The following is a 6,438-nucleotide window of genomic DNA, read 5'->3' on the forward strand; positions in this document are numbered from 1 at the left end:
CAGTAAATACACAAATAATTACCACACAAAACATTTTCTGATGGTGATTTATTGATACAAGTGACGCATGCCGGCAGTCAATCACGTCCCCTCTCACTCTGAGCCATTCAGTGTTGTTGTTTATGTATGTAGCTAGTAAGCTAAGCTGTAGCATTAGCAATGTCTTTCAAAAGGAGACAACTCACAAATGTGGAGATTTTTTTAGTATGAAAGTCAGGAATCAGATTCTGACAGTGACAGTGAGGAGCTGCCCCCCCAACCTTGTAGCCATTGAGAACCCTGAATCTGAGGACCCCTTGTCCACTGACCAAGTACCAGGTCCCTTTGAAGATGCTGGTGGTGATGGAGGCAGACCGACAGTGGATGAAGTACAAAAATAGACGACTATTACATATTGGCCTATGTGTTTTCTTGCTGTGTTTTCATCCAGTAAAACTGTTAAGGAGAGAACGTTAGCATACAAAAGCTGTCCTCAATCTTCAGCTGGAAAGATGTCCAGTTCCAGTTATGATATTGGCAAATAGTGTTTGTGTTTTCTGAAAGTACAGAATAAAGAGGAATTATTAATTAGAATACAATATAAGGATATAGCAATAAAACAATATTACAAATAACATAATAAACACTGCTATAAAAATAGTTTATTGCATTGACAAAATCACAGATTTGAGTTATAACAGTAAGAAACTAACGTTTGAGCTCCACAAAGGGGCAAGGCAGGGCAGAACAGAGCCATGCTGAATAGACCAAATAAACAAACCATGGTCATATGTTTTATTTTATTTAACTAGAAAGACATTTAACAACAAATTATTATTTACCTATGATGGCCTACACCGGCCAAACTCGGACAACGCTGGGCCAATTGTGCGCTGCCCTATGGGACTCCCAATCACAGCCAGTTGTGATACAGCCTGGATTTGAACCACGGTGTCTGTAGTGATGAGATGTAGCACTGAGATGCAGTGCCATTGACCGCTGCGCCACTAGGGAGTCATAAGGTCAGGGTAGCTTCAAAATACAACACAAGCTAATACTTCTCCGACGCAACTAGCATTGTTTTACAGAGCTAATAGAAGAATGTAGCAAGCTACCTAAGCACGATTGAATATAACATAAAGGTTATAAAATGAGTAACGTTACCTCACGTGTCCGCGGTTATAAAGAATATACACAAATCTATTATGCTCCATACATACAGTACGCTACAATTACAACGTAATAATGCACTTACTTTGATAGAAACGCACACATTTCCAAAGTCATTACTAGTAACGAAAACAATGAGGGCAACAGATGGAAAATGTGAACACGTGTGCAGATCCTGTTCTGACGGGAGATTAGCAAATGTCTGCAGACTTGAACTGCACAAACAATTGGAAAGTGCTTGGGGAATTTTGTCCGGGTCAGAAATGTCCCAAAAATGAAATTGTCCGCAAAAGAAAAAAAAAACGATTTTTATGTGAATGAATGAGGAGGCGGAACACACCTAAATTCAAACTGTTCTTAGAAAATAAAAACTTGTTAGAAAATAATTTGAAATTGAAGTTGAAACAGCCTATAAATAAAAACAGTCTGCATGCTTTGGTTTGAGGACAGCGCGGATTAAATGCACTGTTACGTATCAATCACATCCTGGAATGGAGAGAACGTTCGAACATCACGTACATAAAAAAACTCACGCTGGGGCGACCGTTAGAGATATTTGGAACTCACGCGTGAAAGGGCTAGCTAACATTAGCTTGATAACTAGTGAGGTAGCTAATGCCAAAAGTGGATGAAGTGGATAGGTGAAATGTCAACACAGCTGGGACACCCCTTTGTTTCTGGAGACATGTTATTGACATGGCAGCGCAACAGTAGCAAGCAAAAGAGAGTAGCTAGCTAGCTAGAAGCAGTTGTTTTCTAGCTAACTATACACATTTGGATGGCTAACTAGGTAGCTAGCTAAGCATAGCTAACTGTGCAGTGGTGTCATGGCACTGGAGGAGATGGCTGACGTTTTACATGCTCCTAACCGAATATGTTGTTTTGTTCATTTTTTTGCGTTGTTTGTAAAAAATTAAAAAAATTTTATTCTGAACATAATGTTGCTGCTACAGTCTCTTATGAGCATAAGCAGGTAGCCTAGCGGTTAGAGCGTTGGACTAGTAACCCGAAAGGTTGCAAGATCGAATCCCAGAGCTGACAAGGTAAAAATCTGTCGTTCTGCTCCTAAGCCGTCATTGAAAATAAGAATTTGTTCTTAACTGACTTGCCAAGTTAAATAAAGTTAAAATAAAAAAATAAAAAATCTATAAAAATTACCGAAAATAACTTCTGGACATCAGAACAGTGATTACTCACCACGAACTGGCAGAAGCTTGTTTTTCCATTAAGGAGTCCAACGAGCCCGACGTGAAGGACATACTACGTGAAGAGAAGACGGAGGTCGGGCTGCCTTCTGAGAATTCTTAGGCGATCGAATAAACCCCCACTGCCTTCCGTTCTACTAGCTAAAATGCAATCATTGGAAAATAGAATTGACGACCTATGAGGAAGATTAAACTACCAACGGGACATTAAAAACTGTAATAACTTATGCTTCACAGAGTCGTGGCTGAACCATAGATTACAAGCAACATCCGCACTGAGCTAAAGTCTAGAGCTGCCGCTTTCAAGGAACGGGACTCTAACCCAGAAGCTTATAAGAAATCCCACTATGCCCTCTGACGAACCATCAAACAGGCAAAGCGACAATACAGGACTAAGATCGAATCGTACTACACCGGCTCCGACGCTCGTCGGATGTGTCAGGGCTTGCAAACTATTACAGACTACAAAGGGAAGCACAGCCTAGAGCTGCCCAGTGACACGAGCCTACCAGACGAGCTAAACTACTTCTATGCTTACTTTGAAGTAAATAACACTGAAACATGCACGAGAGCACCAGCTGTTCCGACTAGTCTCTGAATGTCCTTGAGAGGCCCAGCCAGAGCCCAGACTTGAACCCGATCTAACATCTCTGGAAAGACCTGAAAATCGTTGTGCAGTGACGCTCCCCATCCAACCTGACAGAGCTTGAGAGGATCTACAGAGAATAATGGGAGAAACTCCCCAAATACAGGTGTTCCAAGCTTGTAGCATCATACCATGTAGATCTGAGGCTGTAATTTCTAAAACCTGTTTTTGTTTTGTCATTATGTGTGTAGATTGCTGAGGGGAAAAAAAACATTTAATACATTTTAGAATAAGGCTGTAACATAACACAATGTGGAAAAAGTCAAGGGGTCTGAATACTTTCCGGATAATACCGGTAATACTATACTATTCAATGTAGATATTTTGAGAACTTTACTGTGGTATTAACTGTAGTATGCTGTAGTATTTACAGTTAACTTTAGTATAAAACTGTAGTAAAAGAAAACTGTAGTATTTTCTATAGTAATTAATGTAGTGTTTTTGCGGATTGTAGTATACCGTAGTATTTACTGTAGTGTTATTGCGGACTGTAGTATTTTCATTGCCATTACAGTAGTGTTCAGTATAGAGTTTTTCTTTTATTGTCTTTGACATAGAAGTGCAGGCTTTCTCCTTGAGGAAGCCTACTAGAGAAATACTAAAAGAGCAAATTGTCCATAAACTGTAGGTAGGTAGGACTGGGGTCTGAACAGATAGTTCAGGACAAATTAGGTCACCGACAATTATTGTCCAAGGACATTACATTTACCTTTACGTCATTTAGCAGACGCTCTTATCCAGAGCGACTTACAAATTGGTGCATTCGCTTCATTACTGTAGTTTTTAATGCAGTGTTTTTAAAATGCAGTGTACACATTCATTTGAGTAAATTATTGTGACGGTATACCTATGTATGTTACTGTAAATAACATAATAACACATACAAGCCCAGAAAACTGAGAAAGAGAGGATTCTCTCTCTCCCCAAAAAATGCAAAGTAGGTCACCGACCATTTATTGTCCAACCCTGCTAAAAGTAGAGTAGATTAGTGTCAGGACTACAAGAAGGCGGGACAATCATGGGTGGCTTGACCTGTGTGTTGATGTACTGTACAGTGGGTAGGATCCTGACAGCCTAAAGGGAGGAGGCCAGTGACAAGGCAGTCTGGTGGGGCCAACAATGTCAACATCAGCAAGACAAAGGATCTGGTCGTGGACTACAGGAAACAGGGCTGAGCACTACCCCATCCACATCGACGGGGTTGTAGTGGAGCGGGTCGAGAGCTTCAAGTTCCTCAGTGTCTACATCACTAAGGAATTAACATGGTCCACACATACCAACACAGTCGTGAAGAATGCACGACAATGCCTCTTCCCTCTCAGGAGGCTGAAAAGGTTTGGCATAGGCCCTCAGATCCTCAAAAAGTTCAACATCTTCACCATTGAGAGCATCTTGACTGGCTGCATTACTGCTTAATATGGCAACTGCTTGGCATCTGACCGTACTTCTTTATTTTTGTATTTGTATATGTATTCCTTTCTTTTTATTCTTTAGAGTGTGTAAATTGACATGAATATTGTTGACAATATTTACAAAGCAAATAAAAACAACAACAAACAAAGGCTTTCTGCAAGGCACATTCACAGATAGCAAGACAGATTGAAGCTCCGAACTAGCCTGGTCAGCCATGGGGGCAATAGCATACACAACAGTGTCATCTGCATACAGGTGAAAGTATTATAATACTTTTTACAGATAAACCAATATTGTTCATGTAAATTGTAAAAAGAACCGGACCAAGAATCGATCCCTGTGGGACACCCTTTGTTATGTCCAGATAACCTGATTGAACACCATCAGTAAATACACACTGCATTCTTTCCGTTAAATTATTTTCAAACCAGCTTCACACAGGTTGGTTCAGGCCTATTGTAGAAAACCTCTGAATATGTAATGAGTGATCCAAGATGTCAAAAGCCTTAGACAGGCCAATAAAAAAGTCTGCACAGTGTTTGTTCCTTTCCATACGATGAATAACATAATTTAAAACCATAGAAGCACAGTGATGGTGCTATGACCAGGTCTGAAACCCGACTGATGATCATTTAGAATACATTTCATAGTTAAAAAGGATCTAAGTTGAGTACTTAACAAGGATTCTAAGATTTTAGCTAGTCAAGAGAGTTTGGAAATGGCCGATATTATTTAAGTCACACGGTGTCACGTCCTGACCAGTATAAGGGGTTATTGTTTATTGTAGTTTGGTCAGGACGTGGCAGGGGGTATTTGTTTTATGTGGTTCGGGGTTTAATGGTATATGTATTTATGTAAGAGGGGTGTTTGATTTATGTGGTCCGGGGTTTTTGGGTAATGTTCTTGTTTTGTATTTCTATGGTTTTCTATGTTGTGTATTTCTTTGTGTTGGCCTGGTATGGCTCTCAATCAGGAACAGCTGTACATCGTTGTTGCTGATTGAGAGTCATACTTAGGTAGCCCTGTTTCACCTGTCCCTTTGTGGGAAGTTATTGTTGCACTGCTGTGTGTTAGCCTGCAATAATGTTCGTTCGATCATTTTCTTGTTTTGTTTCTTACGTGTTCAATAAAAGTCATTATGAGCACTCAACCCGCTGTGCCTTGGTCCACTACGTACGACGACCGTTACACACGGGTCAACAGCTTAACGAAGGGGGAGTACATGGGCTACTTTCCATAATTATAATTATAATAATATTAATAATAATGTATTAATGCATAAAAAGTAATAATACATTAATGTGTTAAAAATAATCAATATTAGTTCATGAAACATGTATTTTTGTGTACAGTTACATTATAGACTGCAGTCCTGTTAAGTGAAAACACAAACTGTAGATAACTGGATCGAGTCCTAAGGAAACCCTAACTTGGTCTGTAAAGATGTGCCAGTGCAAGCTAGCCTCCGATGGGAAGTCAAATCAATGAGATGGTCTAGGCTCATAATTACTGCTCCTAATGCCAGAGTAAGGAGAAATCAATAAAGTTAAGTATACAAAGCAAGAGGAGATGCCGTAGCGTTCGATACAAAGCAGACACACTTCTTAAACCACATTCACTCACTCAGTAGTCACAGCACAACACCCTGCTCCCATTTTACAAACACACACACACACACACACACACACACACACACACACACACACACACACACACACACACACACACACACACACACACACACACACACACACACACACACACACACACACTTTCACAACAAGGTATTGTTATAATTAACTCTAATAATGTGATTGAAAGTGACAACAAAATAAAAAATATATAAATTAAGTAATGATAATAAAGAAAAAAAAGATAGGCTTGATTTGGAAAACGCCATGTTTCTCATTCATGAGTTATTGATTTAGCAATGAATCTATAAAACAGGTGGGATTTTTTTTTCTCATTGTGCTTCTCTTTGCATTTTTTCATTCACTCCAGTGCAGAAATGTAAATGCTCTTCAC

General features: G+C 39.6%; 1 non-coding gene across 1 annotated transcript; it reads right to left on the bottom strand.

Moving 5' to 3' along the window:
- Positions 1-3,561: 3,561 nt before the first annotated feature.
- On the bottom strand, positions 3,562-3,616 carry LOC123729952 (U7 small nuclear RNA). The gene has a single exon (XR_006761648.1). It is a non-coding gene; the product is annotated as a U7 small nuclear RNA (small nuclear RNA).
- Between the last annotated feature and the right edge of the window lie 2,822 nt (positions 3,617-6,438).

Source organism: Salmo salar, chromosome ssa23 (genome assembly GCF_905237065.1).
Source record: "Salmo salar chromosome ssa23, Ssal_v3.1, whole genome shotgun sequence".
Classification (NCBI taxonomy): Eukaryota; Metazoa; Chordata; class Actinopteri; order Salmoniformes; family Salmonidae; genus Salmo; species Salmo salar.